The following is a 15229-nucleotide window of genomic DNA, read 5'->3' as shown; positions in this document are numbered from 1 at the left end:
CGAAACATATATATAATAAACAACATAAAAAAAACCGCCCATTTTTCCGCATGAGACGTTAACATGATTGACTGAAAACTTTTTTTTTTTTTTTTTTGACGTGGAAGAAGAAAAAAAATAACGTGGAAAAATTTTTTAAATATATATGTATATATGTATAAAAATTATTATTATTATTATTATTATTAGTATTTAAAAAAAATTTTTTTTTTTTCGTCTTAATAAAATGATATCGTTACGTTGAAAATATTAACATGACTACAATTTGTAGTTTTAAATTATAGTTGTATGTTGTTGTTTGTTGTTGTTGTTTTTGTTTGTTGCTTTATTATTATTATTATTATTATTATTATTATTATTATTATTATTATTATCTATAAAATATTTTTTTCTTTTCGTTTAAAACATGTGATTAATTAAAATTTTTTTTTTTTTGGCTAATGAGATTTTCTTCTTTTTTTTTTTTTTATGTAAATCAACTTAATAAAAATTATTATTATTATTATTATTATTATTATTATTAAATTAATAACGCTTACTTATTTATTATTATTAATATTTTTTTTTTCATAAATCATATTAAATATTATTATTATTATTAAAACTTGATAATTTATTATTATTTAAAATTCGTGAATTAATTGAACCGAAAAAAAAAATAATAAGTAGAATATTCATGCATATTTCGTCGTGGTTCCAGACTTTTAAAACAAAAAATAAAAAAATATGGCGTTAATTTAAATTTCACATGTAAATAATAATAATAATAATTTGCAGTTTTGACAGGTATTCGGTACTTAAATCATATTTTAGGTTTTTTTTTTAAATATTGTAATTAAAATAATAATGAATTTATTAATTCGAAATTTTCTTTCATTTCCTTCGGGGAAATTCGAACCGGAAAGAAAAAAAAAAAACCTTCGAACGACAGAATTGGAATTTAAAATCCGTTCGTATTACGTCATCACGTACCGAACGTTGAAAAAAAAAAATTTTCCAGTAAGCGTGCTACAATTCACTACAAATCATTACGATTAATTTTATATATATATTTAAATTAAGTAAATTTATTTTTATCACTACAAATTTTTATATTGCATATAGCGTCGTAGTGAGTCCCCCCCTCTCTCTCTCTCTTTCTCTCTCTTTTACTCTCTCTTTCTCTTTATAAACCCTTTTACGTTATTTAATAATTTGATTATAATAACGAGTCGTCGTAGTCTTCGTCACCCTTCGGACATGTTTATTTAAATAAGTGATAAAAGGTTGTGTGATTAGAAAAAAGGGTTAATTTACGCTTTGAGCGTTAAATAACAATTTTATCTATAAATTTATAGCTCGAAAAACTAATTTACTATAACCTTTGACAAAAAAAAAAAAATTTTATCTCTTTAAAACGATAGAAACTAAAAAAAAATTTTTAATTCATTTATTTAAAAAATTCGCGCTATAAAATGAATAATTTTTTTTTTTTATAGTTTTATTTTAACAACTTTTTATAGTAATAAAATTAGCGGTTGAACTTTTTTTTTTTTTTTAGTTTTTCTCAAGAGTAAAACGCTATAAAAAAAAATTTCTCTATTTTTTTTTTTTCTTAAAATATATATTTTCTCAGACGTGATAAAAAAAAAAAAAAAAAAATTGTACAACCAGGGATTCAACAACAGCATTAAAACATCTACTATTGTTATTATTATTATTATTATTATTCACATCGCACTACAAAATATTATAAATGACATGTAACTACTATAAAAATAAAAATAAATAAATATATATTTTAAACATGTCGGAAGATGATGATGTTTACGCCGTCTATAAAAATCAATAATTCGTTTAAAAAAAATTATTTGACGTAAATTCGATTGGAAAAGGCAGAAAAACTGGGCTTAATTGTGGGGAGGAAGAGTGGGAAGGGGGGCGGGGGTAGAGCGTGAGGGAAAAAGGGTAAAACTAAAAAACTACACACGTTTCCTACATTTTCTATCGCGTTCAGGTATTTTCGGCGGCATTCGAAAAAAAAAAAAAAACTAATAATAATTGTGAGAGTAAATTAATACATTTCAAATGTTTCTTGTTGAAATAAAGGATTCTCTCTCTCTCTCTCTCTCCCTCTCTTTCTTTCTCTCTCACACTCACCATTTTAACTTTAGACATAAGGTTCGCTCACGGCATGGATTCAACACTTTAAGTCACGTTTTTGTACTGATGGAATCGTACAAAGGAATGAACAAAAAAAAATATATATATATATATATGTACATTATCATCATTATCATCATCATCATCATCGTTATTGAATGCAAAGGGTCGGTTTTTTGACCTTTTTTTTTTCTTATTACGTATGTAAAATCAGACGAATGTTGTTTATGCGTGCGCGTGCTTGAGTGTGTGTGCGTATAAGGTTACTACGAATAAATTTCGATTGATTGAAACACTGTTTGTTTGAAAAAAATTTTTTTTTTTTTTTTTTTGGAATTTGTGAATTGATCGTTTAAGAAAACGTAACTGAAATGACGTCATTTCGAAATAATTAACGTGTCAGGTGATTGACCTTTTGACTTTTTTTTTTTTTTACATTCACTTACGTCATAAAATGTTAATTTAATTAAATTGATTTCATTCGATGGCAAAAAAAAAAAAACGTAAATTTTTTTGAATCCCCTCCGTCATTTTCGATTTTATTAAGATTCGAATTGAAAAAAGGGAAAAATTTCAAATAAAGGTAATGGGGAAAAAGAAATAAGTGAGGAGTAAGAGGAGGAGGATGGAGAGGGAAGAGGAGGGGGGAGGATTCACTTGTAGTAATGAAATCAAAAGAAAAAGAAAAAGAAGAAAAAAAATGGATGGAAAAGTAGATGCGGAAAATGCACGACATGTCGTTGAATCTCAAAAAAAAAAAAAAAAAAAATCAATTTGAACTTCTTCCCATGGCTTTCGATGGCGTACTCGTTTTGAATTTATATTTTTCACCACCCCGATTTAATTTTGGTAAAATCTACGCATTCTCTTTCCCCCTTCTCTCCTCCCCCCTCCGCCCTTTTCCCCTGCTTCCCCCTTCTCCCCGAGAAATTTTGAGCGCCCCAAAGGGAACGAAACCACAAATTACACGCGATTTGAGCCCCTTTAATTGCCATATTTTTTCCAAAAAAAAAAATTTTCCCCCTTTTTTTTCTTCTTCGTCTTTTCTTTTAAATAATTTAAAGCGTTTCAATTATCATTATTATTTTTTTTTCTTCTCCTTCCCCTTCTTCTTCCCCCGAAAAAAAATCGATAAATCAATAAAATTTTTCACTTCCAAAAATGATTAGAAAATTAATAAAAAAAAAAAAAATCGATTAGTGAATTTTTCGGAAGATGAAAGACAATCAAAAAAAAAAAAACTTGAATTTCAGGTAAATAACTAAAAGTAATAAATAAAACCCGAAAACTAAAACTAAAACTAAAACTAAAACTAATTAACAGGTACGAAAATCAAAAAAAAATTATTTAACGCTATAAAATTATAGCAGATTTTTTTTATAAACAAAAATTTTGCAATAAGTTAAATATAGCGCTCCCTTTTTCTTTAATCAAATTTACTCGATATTTGCGCTCTCTTCTATAACTTTTTTTTAGGCTAATACGCTATACAATACTTAAGAGATTTATAGCGCTATAGCTCGCGTACGGACGTTAAATTAAAAAATCACTTTAAAAAGATTGATAAATAAATAAATGAAACATATGCGAAATCGATTAAGTAATTTTAATAATTTAATCGTACCTTTTTCTCTTCGAAATGTGTTCGCGAATCCGCGAATTCGCGCGAAGTGTGCGTGCCACTAGATAAACATGATAAATCGTGCATCCACATATTAATCATCAATTAAATTTCAGACGGTTTTGTTTTGTTTTCCGTCTTCTTTTTCGTTCTTGTTTGTTTTCTAAACTTTTCAATTTAAACATTTTTCAAATCGTCATTTTTTAATTTAAAATCTGAAAAAAAATTTTGCAAAATTTGTTTGTGTGTGTGCGTCAACGAGTAAAATTATAAATATTCCGACAGATTTATAAATTCGACAGGAAGTGAGGGGGGGGCGGAAAGAATTTTTGTTTATTAAAAATTTTTTCGTATAGATACAATAGTTGGCAACACTGACGATCGGTTTGTTTAAAATCTAATCGAAAAAAAAAACAATATTTTCTACGACTGATTCAATCGTGAGAGAGACAGAGAGAGGGGGGGAGAGAGTGAGTATATATATGTTTTAAAAAAATTTTACGAGTGTTAAGGTATTAAGTGACCGGTGAGGGGTTGATACCTGTATAATAGGTATGCAATCAACCCCCCGTTGATAAAGATTTGATCTAAACGAGTTTTTTTTTTTTTTTTTTACAATTTAAAATCACATAAGAAAACGTGTAAAACTTATCTCTAAAAATGATATCGATTTATAAAATTTCTCATCGTTTACTGCCACGTTACATATAACTAATGCCACTTTATAATTTTTTGATTCTTTCTCTCTCTCTCTCTCTCTCTTTTTATTTTTCTACCAACATATCCAGTCACGTTAAGAAAAAAATTTTTTTTCGTTTCTGACAATCGACGAATCTGATATTTTTAACAAGTTTATTGTTAAAAAAAAAAATTTTATGGCGAAAATAACAGTAAATGTAAAAGGAAACTTTTTTTTTTAACAAAAGAATTTAACGAAATTTAATAAATATTCGTTTTTTTTGACGTTTATTTATTTTTTAGATGATGATGATGATGACCCGAGTTAAAAACGTGTCAGTAGAAACAACAAAAATTTTCATCGAATGAAAGATAAAAAAAAAAAAAAAACGTTTTGGCAAAATTTCCACGAGTGGTCTTTTCCGTTTTTTTTTTTTTTTTTCAAGTTAAAAAATTTTTATTTATTTGGCAACAACCGATTGTCGTTTATCAACAAAACGTATTGCGGTCAATATTTTATGCAATAAAAAACAAGAAGGAGGGCAGGAGAGGGTAGGGGGAGGGAAGAAAAGAAAAAAAATTTTGGAGAGGAAGGGAGGACCTTAAATTGTCATGAGGAAATTTTTCTTATTTTTTTTTTTCAAAAAATTTTCCTTTTTCTCTTCAATCGTAATTTTTTCGTCCGATTTTTTTAAAAAAATACTTTATATGATTATTATTATTATTATTATTAACAATTAATAATTTATTTAAATTTTTAATTAGTTTATTTATTTACTAAAAAAAAGATACTGTAAGTTAAACACGGATGTCTATTTGAGACGTTGCAAAAGGGGGGAATGCAAAAAAGAAGTATTCGAATTTTTGTAGCAGAAGACGATTTAACGAATGAAAACAAATGACGCGAAGAAAAAAACAAAAAAACGGGAAAAAATTTTTTTATGTAGCCTTATGTCGTGTAATTAACGAATTTAATTTTTTATATATTAACAACAAAAAATCAAAAAAAAACTTTTCTTTTCGGTTATAATTACATTTAAAAACCGTCGTCGTATTATTAAAAATTCATTCAAAAAATTTTACCGTTTATTTTTCCCCGACAACTTCTCCCTTTTTTTTTGTAAAGGGTGGGGAGGAAGGGGGAGCTTCCGGAACAGCAGAAGAAAAATAAAAAGAAGATTAAAAACTAAATGGTGAGGAAGGAAAAAAGAAAGAAAGAAAGAAAGGTTTCGGTTGAAAATTTTCAAAATTAATTTTAACTAAAAATTTTTTATTATTTCAGGGTGATGGGGAGGAAGGGAGGGGGTGCGAGGAGTGGGGGCGAGGGTGAGAGAGATGAGGGGACGAGGGGGGTAATGACAAAAGTTTTAAATAATTTTATAATTTTTTTTTTTTTTAATTTATATGACAAAAAAACAAAAAAAAAAAAAAAAAGAATTTCCTGTCGTCGACGTCAGCGTTTACAAGATTGCTGTTGTTGTTTTTGTTGTTATGTTGTTGTTGTTGCTGTTGTTCTGTTGTTTGTCTTTTAACAATCAAAAGAGAATTTAACGTGTCATCAAAAAAATTACTTTTGATTAAACCGGATGAATTATTAAAAAATTAAATTTTTTTATGTATATTTCAAAAGAAAAAAAAAAAATTAGAAGTAATAAAAAGTAATAATAGGTAGTAGTTAATGTTGTTGTTTGCTTGTTTGTTAGTTTGTTTGTTAGTTGTTGTACTACGACAACAGACAGTTTTGATTGATAATTTTAATTTACTTTACGTTACGCCGAATTATGTTTAACGATCCATCATTAAAATTTTTTTTTTTGCAAAGAACGAAAAGGAAAGTTAAAAGAAATGATACAGAAAAAAAATTACAATTAATTGTTTTTCTCCAGGAACTTGAGTTACGGATCGGACTCCAGGAACATAAACCAAAAAAAAAAAAAAAAAATTTACCCGTTCGGAAATCCCGATCGAAACAAACAAACTATTCTTGCTTTTATAAAGAAAAATCATTTTGGAAAATTTTTTCAAAAAATAAATCCCAGTTTTAAAACCATTCAAAAACTGGAGAATAAAATTAATAATAATAATAATAATAATAATAATTTTTTCATTAGAAAAAGTTTACGCTTAAACATCATTTCCGGTTCTTTTACCATATCAATTATTTTTCAATGTGTAAATATTTAAAAAAAAAAAAAAAAAAAAACTTATTCGAATGAGTTTTATTAAATTTAACTAACAATAACAACAACAACAACCTCCTCCTCCTCCTCCTCAATTAAAAAGTCTAAAACTTTTCAATATTGATTTAACAAACCTTAAACGATACAACGATAGCAGAAGAAACAACAACAACAACAGCAGTAGAAAAAAAAATGAAAACGAGAGAATTGTAAACATCCTTCAGTTAATTTTTTTTATTTTACTTTATTTTAATTTTCTATACAGTTTATTTAAATTTATTTATATCAAAAAGAAAAAAAAAAGTGGTTTTAGAAACTTGTTTTTGTTTATTTTTATTTTATTTAAAAAAGAAAAGTTTATTATAATAAATAGTAAAACGTCAAAAAAACGTGGTTCGATAATAAGAATTAAGATGAATTACAAACACACACGCGCGCGTGCGCCCGCGCCCCCTCCCCCCGCGCACACACACACAAACTCGGATCAAAAAAAAATATTAAAAAAATTTTTTTTTTTTTTACCGCAAAATTTAACAAGTTTTAACAACGAAATAAAAAAAAAAAAACGCGTAGGAAGAAAGTAAAAATTATACGAATTTAAAAATAAATTTTTTTTTTTTTTTTAAAAAGAACGCCATCGTCAATAATAGTAATAATAATAATAATCCGCCAAAGGGATTAAACGGTCGTCGCGAACGTGACAGAATGATAAGTTGTTCATCTCTCGGACACGACACAAGTCTATGGAGAAAAAAAAAAAAAGAGAAAAACTTTCGACGAAAAAAAATTTTTTTTTTTTTTTTCTAAAGATTGATTAATGATTATTTTAAATAAAAGATTTGACGACGTGGCAGGAGTCGTCAGCCTGTGCAACGATTTACTTCCTTTTATTTATTCTATTCGGACAAATTGTTAATTAAATAATAATAATAATAATAATAAATTAATTTATTATTTACACGTTTCGAAACGATTCAATTCAAAAAAAAAAACAAAAATTTTTTTTTTTACTTTCGTCAAACTATTAAATTGTCATTATTATTATTATTATCGATAAATAAAATTTTGTTCCAGTGATACGACTGGAATTTGGAATAAGGTAAAAAATAAAAGATGATGTGGAAATCAAACAAACGATGATGATGATGACGACAACAACAACAGCAAAAAATAAAATAAAATAAATTCTATAAAACAAACAAACGATAAAAATGACACGCTGGATGTTTGGGGGAGGGAGAGGGAAGGGAAATGGGGGAGGGGAGGGGAGGGGATTTTTTTTATTATCAGTAGCGTTTATTGACTCGATGATTTTTATTTTATTTTAACAACACGACCAATCATTCGATTTGTTTCGTTTAAACATTCTCTATAAAAAAAAAAAAAAAAAAATCTCTAATCCACTTCGAAAAGAGATTTTTTTTTTCGTAGTAGGTAAAATAATCGTTACGACGAGAATTAAAAAAAAAAAGAAAAAAAGTTTGCTCCGTGCGAAAAGTGTGGATTTTGTGTGCTGTTTCTCTTCTTTTTTTTTGCATCCCTTTTTTTTAATCCCTTTTAATTTCTTTTTTATTTAAACACTTTTTTTTCTTTTACTTATTCCTTATTTTTAATCATGAAAATTGTTTCAGGTGTTTTTTTTTTTATTTTTCAAATGATGTGGTAAAAAAAAGTGGTGGATTCAGGAGCGGAAAAGGGATATTTTTTTGTTTTCTTTCATGTTAAATTGAGCTCGACATTTTATTTTTTGTTTGTCAGCATCTTTTTTGTTTGTAAAAAAAAAAAGTATTTCAAAAGATATTATTATCTTTTCAAAACTTTTTAAATCAATTCGTTTCGTTCGATAGATGAGGGGGAATCGTGGGGGATCTCATTTGAAAAATCAAGGTAATAATGATATTAAAAAGAAAGTGAAAATAGTAAGGAATGAAGAGGCGAAAGAGAGAGAAAGAGATAGAGAGAGTAAATAAAAATTTTAGAAAAAGATTAACGACCCCCACGCAAAAAAAAAAAAAAAAATTATTTTTATGCGTTTTTGTCGACATTTTTGGGAAATGATATAAACACGAAGATATGAATTTTTGTTTTTACCACCCTCGATGAGGACATTTAGGAAAAAAAAAAAAACGGTTGTCGTTTAAGGTGCGACAGAAATCCCATAATTGTTGTTTCCTGTCAAATTTTTACGATTAAATTAAAAGATACGTCAAACAAGTGTCTCTCTAATTCTTTTTTCGGATTTATTGTTATACGATTCAGGTTTAAATTCAGGCATTCATTCGACTCACATTCTTTCGATTACTTTTTTTTTTCTTATCCTTGCGGCATCATCAGAATGTGGTTTTTAATCGTCGTCGTACAATCGAAAAGAAAAAAAAAAAACATCCCTTTTTGGTTATAGTAACCCTTTTATGTCTTCGCCTAATCAATCGCGTAACGCCCTTCCCCATTTACCCTATTGTTCAACCACCACCACCACCACCCACCCTAAGACAAATTTACTCACACAATTTGGCCTACCGATTTTTTTATTTTCAAAGAAAAATTATTCGGGTACGCTTTGCGGGTTGTTTCTTTGTTTTTTTCCCCCTCTTCTTCTTCTTTTATATGACGTCATTTTTTCTTTCTTTTTTTTTTTATTTCCAACATTTTAAAAATCGTCGTATCGTTGCAAAGCAGACGAAGTGTAAAAAAAAAAAAAGAAAAAGGGTGAAACGATGTAATTAAACTTTTTAACAATTTGGAGAAAAGAAATAATATAAACAGTCGTTGTTGAAAAGAAAGAAAAAAAGGGAGAGAGAGGGGGGGGTGGAAAGGGTAAAAAAAAAATGGCGAAAAGAAAATTGTCCGCGCCATGTGGCGCTTAAATAAAAAATAAATTAAAAAAAAAAGGAAGAAAAGGAAGAAAAAAAAAACAAATAATTAAAATAGAAAAAATTACTAAAAAAAAAATTTTTTTTTTTTACGTAATTTGAACAGGTTGAAAATAAATAAAAAAATATAATAATAATAATAATAATAATAATAATAATAATAATAATAATAATAATAATAATAATAATAATAATAATAATAAGTGAGTTAATAAATAAATAAATAAATAAAATTATTAAAGTGCACGAACTTTTTTTTTTTTTTTTTTTTTTTTTAAAGCGCCGGATTTAAATTAAAAAAAAAAAAAACTAATAAATGAAGTTATTATTATTATTAAGACGCGAAAACTTTTTTTTTTTATTAAAAAAAAATATGTCGGACTAAAACTTTTGTTTTGTTTATTAATTATGTAAATAAATAATAATAATAATAATAATAAAAGTTAATAACAATGACAAAAAAAAATTATTTATTAAATTCATTATTTACGAAAGTTTTTTTTTTTTTTTCTATAAGACATATATACAGAAAAAAAAATACGCGAGGTTGAAGTGGCACCAGATTGAAAAAATAAAAAAAAAAATAAAAAAAATTTTTTTTCGTGGAAGAAGAAATGAAGGAGAGGGGAAAAATAATACCCGATTGTTTGTATCGAAATTTTTTATGGATAAAAAAAGAAAAATTTAATTTTGCGTTAGGGTAGATGCACACGACGACGACGACGACGACGATCATGATGATGATGATGATGATGATGATTATTTAAAAAAAAGGTTTTAAAAAAAAAAAAAAAAAATTGGGTTTACTATAAATAAATTGACAAAAGGTTACCTGGAGTTTTTTTTATATTTTTTTCTCATGCAGAGAAGTAAATAAAAATCTTTAAAAAGAAGAAACCAATAATAAAAGAATAAAATAAAAGAAAGAGAGAGAGATGGGGGAGGGGAAGGGGGAGAGAGAAAGAAAAGAATTTATAAGGGTAATTTAACCATACAAAAAAAAAAAAAAATCGTCCTCGTCCATCCATTGAATGAGAAGGGAGGGAAAAAAAGAGAGAGAGAGACAAAAAACCTTTTGCTACCTTTTTTATAATCGAACAAACATGTCAATCAAAAATTTTTTTTTTTTCACAGAGTATCCATAGAGTAAGAAAATTAAATTTTGAAAAAAAAAAAAATTTAAATATTACTCAACTTTTTTTTTTATCCTTTAAGAATTTTTTTTTTTTAATTAAACTTCGACCTTTGACATTTACTCTTTAACTCTCATTAAACGTAACTAACATTTTAATCTAACGAATAATTTTTTTTTTTTTTTTTAATTTCCGATAAATCTTAAACTCTGGAGACTGGAAAACAAAAACAAAAAAACTTTCTGCTAATTATTATCTTTCTTCTTAACCTTTTAAACTCGTCGTGAACCTTTTTAAACTATTATTATTATTATTATTATCTATTAAAAACCTTTTCGAAATTTTTCATAAAAGAATTAATAAAATAAATAAATAAATATTTTTAATAATAATAATAATATTTTTCCAGTTGTTGTTGTTGTTTTTTTTTCTCGATCTCTTTTTCACTCTCCCCTCCCCTTTCTTCCCTCCCTCCCCAAAAAAATACTTTCAATGATTATTTTCATTTAAAAAAAAAAAAATATCGATGATAACAATGAAAGATTATTATTATTATTATCATTATTTATTGTGTGAAATTTAACAAATAATTTGTCATTGTTAAGAGGATTATTATTATTATTATCATTATTATTATTATTTATTTACTTATTTAAAAAAAAAAAAAAAATGGATGGAGTTTTTTTTTTTTTTTTTGTTATTAAATATTAATAAAAATATAAAATGGAGGTGAAGAAGAAAAGATGAAGGAGATTTGGGGAAGGGAGATTAGGGGAGGTTTGGGAAAGCTTAGGGGAGGTTTGGGGAAGCTTAGGGGGAGGGGGTGGGAGGTGAGGTGAGGGTTTAAAAGTTTAACTATAAATAAAATCCGGTGTGACTTTTTTTTTTTTTTTAGTCTATAAAAATTATCTTTTATTCAAACTTTTTTTTTTTTTAATGTTATATCAATAATTTAAATAGATTTTTTTTTTTTTAGTTTTACTTCTTTGTTTTATCAGTTAAAAATCTCATTTAAGATTTAAAAAAAAAAAAATTTTATTATAGTAATTTTTTATTTAAAAAAAAATAAAATTATTATAGGGCTATAATCGAAAACTTTTCCATAAAAAAAATTTTTTTTTTTTGAATATTTTTTTTTATCTGAAAACGAACTAGTTATATATATATATATATATATATATATATATATATATTATCAGAAAAAATAAAACTTTATTTCTTATATAAGGGACTAATATATTATAGCGCTATAAGTAATGGTATTTTTTTTCAAATTATAGATTGAATTGCTATAAAAAATTATTTTAGAACAATCTGCCAAAAAAATAAAAAGAAATTTTTTTTTTTCAAGTTTAAATATTTTTATTAAATGTTTATTATTCGTTTATAGTAAGTCGTAGTCTATAAAAAAGTCTATAAAAATAATTGAACTATATTTTCAGTTCGTAAAAGAAAAAATAATAATAATATTAAAAGTATCGGTATTAAAAAAAAACTCCATTTTTCCTCTTTCAATAATATGCTATGACGTCATTAATTTTTTTTCCTAATAGAAACCTTTTACTACAAAAAAAAAAGCAAAGGTGGATGGACGACAAAGTTAAGGTTCAATCGAAAGGTTACATACACACGCACTCATACACGCACACACGCACACAGTCTGAATAAAAATTGTTTAGAATTTTTTATTTTTTTTTCCCACATTTTTAACTTAAGTAAAAGCATTTATAATCATTAAATATAATGTTTAACACCTTCTTATTATTATTTTTAAACGCTTCTGGCGTTTAAAAAAACATTTTTCGCAGCGTACCGTTTTGTGTTAAGTTTTTTTAGTATAACATTAAACCGCATATAATGCGTGTCATTATTAAACATCCTGCTAATCACCAACAAACAACAAAAAAGTAGGAACAACAACAACAACATCGACAGAAAGGTTTTTTTTTTTCCTTTTTATTAAAAAAAAAATATAAGGCAAAGGTCAGTCAGTCAGTCATAAGATGGTTTATTTGATGAGAAAACATTTTACGAACGGACATGATTCGCGGTGGAAACAAAATCATTTGAATGTTAATTTTAAGGTTATATTTTTTAAAGTATTCATTATCACAAAAAAAAAAAGCTAAAACTATTCAGGTATATGTTTGTATACAACAACACGAAAAGATGATGAGAATTAGAGAGAGAGAGAGAGAGAGTGTTGATCAAAGTGTTTGGAAAATGGCGTCGTTGACCGACCACCGAGTCTAAACCTTATACAACATGGACATACGTCGAAGTGGTTCGTTCGAAAAAAAAAAAAAGTAATTTTGTATATTTTGTTGTTGTTGTTCGAATAATAAAAAAGTAATTTTTTTTTTTTTTTTTTTTTTTTTTGAAAACGATTTTATTTCTGTCGTGGCGCACGTAGTCTGGTTTATAATAAACTGGCCTCGGGTTCTCTCAAGTCATATTTTTAACAAGCAGGCAACATTTCGTGATGAATTTTTAATAACAGTTTCCTTGTTTAGACAATGAGAGCTCACACACAAAAATCCTCAATTAAATTTTTTTAATTTTTTTTTTCCTTTCCTTTTTTTCCTTTTTTTTTATTCCTTTTTTTTTTGCGAAAAAAAGAGACCGCGACCGCGACCGCGTGACGTTAATTTTGCAACAAAAAAAAAAGTTTTGTAACTGTCGAAAATTTTATTTGATATCAATTAACCGTGAAAAGAAAGAATTTTTTTTTTTTTTTCAACTTTTTTTGTTTTTATCGGTTGATCGCCTTTTAAATTGTTTTGCGTGTGTGTGTGTGTGTGTGTGTGTGTGTGCACACATACATTCGTATAATAATACAAACGTAGGAAAACAAACGGATTTTTTTTCCCAACGTTAAATAATTTATTCTTTTTGAAGTTGAAAATTTAAAACGATAAAATTATATTAGCGTGAAAGTTGGCATCACGATTGTTAATCATTCAAACTTTGAACCGTAGCAAAGGTTAAAAGTAAATTTTTCCTTTGTTTTTTTTTTTTTTTAATATACATATATGTGTGTGTATGTGTGTGTGTGCGTGTTGCGCTATAAAGTTATAGACTTATTTTTAAATAAATTTACAACATAAAAAAAGGAGTAAAAATAAATTAAAGGGATTAATATAATTCGAAATTAAATGTTTAAATAATCTTTTTTTTTTTTGTAATATCGCACCCCAATTATTATTAATTATAAGAGTGACGGACGTCGAAACTGATGATGATGGTGTTGATGGCGGTGGTGACGGTGGTGACAAAAAGAAAAACATATATAAATGTACAAAAAAAAAAAAACGACCGAGTTAAAAATCGACTGGATCAAATGTGTCAAATCCCAAATGCAAACATGCGTTTCGTTCGAATTACCCCCCCCACCCTTTGAATTTTAATTTTCTCTTTGTCGCGCTTTTTTTTTTTTTACAACCCTCGTCGCGTGACCTGTCCGTTAAACGTAATAAACCAGAAAATAAGAAGAAACAATTAGAAATAGGAAAAAAAAAAAAAAGTCGGTTAGGAAAACTGAGTCATGCATTTGTGTGTGTGTGCGAACCGATGAGAATGATAGACGTTATAATGGTAATTCTACTCTTGGTAGTTTTACTATTATCCCACCCCTCCGTTGATTTCTGTCCGTGACTAATCTCCCCTTTCTCCTCTTCCTCTTCCTCCCCATATGGAAAATGTTTAATCAAAACTTAACGTAATATCAACGTTCCAAAAACTTTGTTATTTTCTATCTTTTGGACCGTTATAATAAAAAGGGAGGGAAAATTGTAAACTACTTAATTAAGAGTCCACGCCTAAAAAAAAAAAAAAAAACCAATCTCGAAAGAAAATTTACGGTTAAACTTTATTTTTACAACTTTTTCTTTTTTTTTTGAAAAAAAAAAAAAAAAAGAAAATAAAAGTTGGTTACATAATTCGTGGTGTACATACGCATAAAAAAAAAAAGATGAAGGAAAAATAATAGTCGGGGCGGAAGAAAACAAAAGAACAAATCACGGGGGCAAATTTTCTTTTTTTTTTTGCATCGTCTTCTACATTTTTTTGTTTTAACGCCTTTTGAATAAAAAAAAAAAAATTTATCGTAAGAGTTTTTATTTTTTTTGAGTTTTGAATTTACGATTTAAAAATTACCGGAAAAACGAGATGATTAATGATTTATTATCAATTTTCCTGATAACGCTGGACCGATTTACTTAAGAAAAGCAAATCCGTTGAAAAAAAAACTAAAATTTTCTGACGAGGAAAGGTGGGAAAAAACCAATGTCGCTTATGTTTAACTTATTGAACAATTGGCCATTTAATAAAACTAATTTTCATTAAAATTTTTAGCGAGCTGAATGAGTGCAAAACATTGAAAATTTTCGCCGGCTCCCACTTCTCCCATCCCCCTTCCTCCTATCGCTCCTCCCCCCGAAATTTTTTTTTGCGAATTTTCATGCGTCCGCCTGGAATTTTTTTTTTCTCCAAAATTTAAATAATTATTAACATGGAGAACCAATTACACCAAAAATTTAAGTACTAAAAAGGAGGAAATTCAGTAATAATAGTAATAATAATAATTTTTTATTGATTGACATC

This window comes from Pediculus humanus, genomic scaffold, assembly GCF_000006295.1.
Source record: "Pediculus humanus corporis 1103172107457 genomic scaffold, whole genome shotgun sequence".
Taxonomy (NCBI): Eukaryota; Metazoa; Arthropoda; class Insecta; order Psocodea; family Pediculidae; genus Pediculus; species Pediculus humanus.
Note: the sequence above shows the minus strand (reverse complement) of the source record.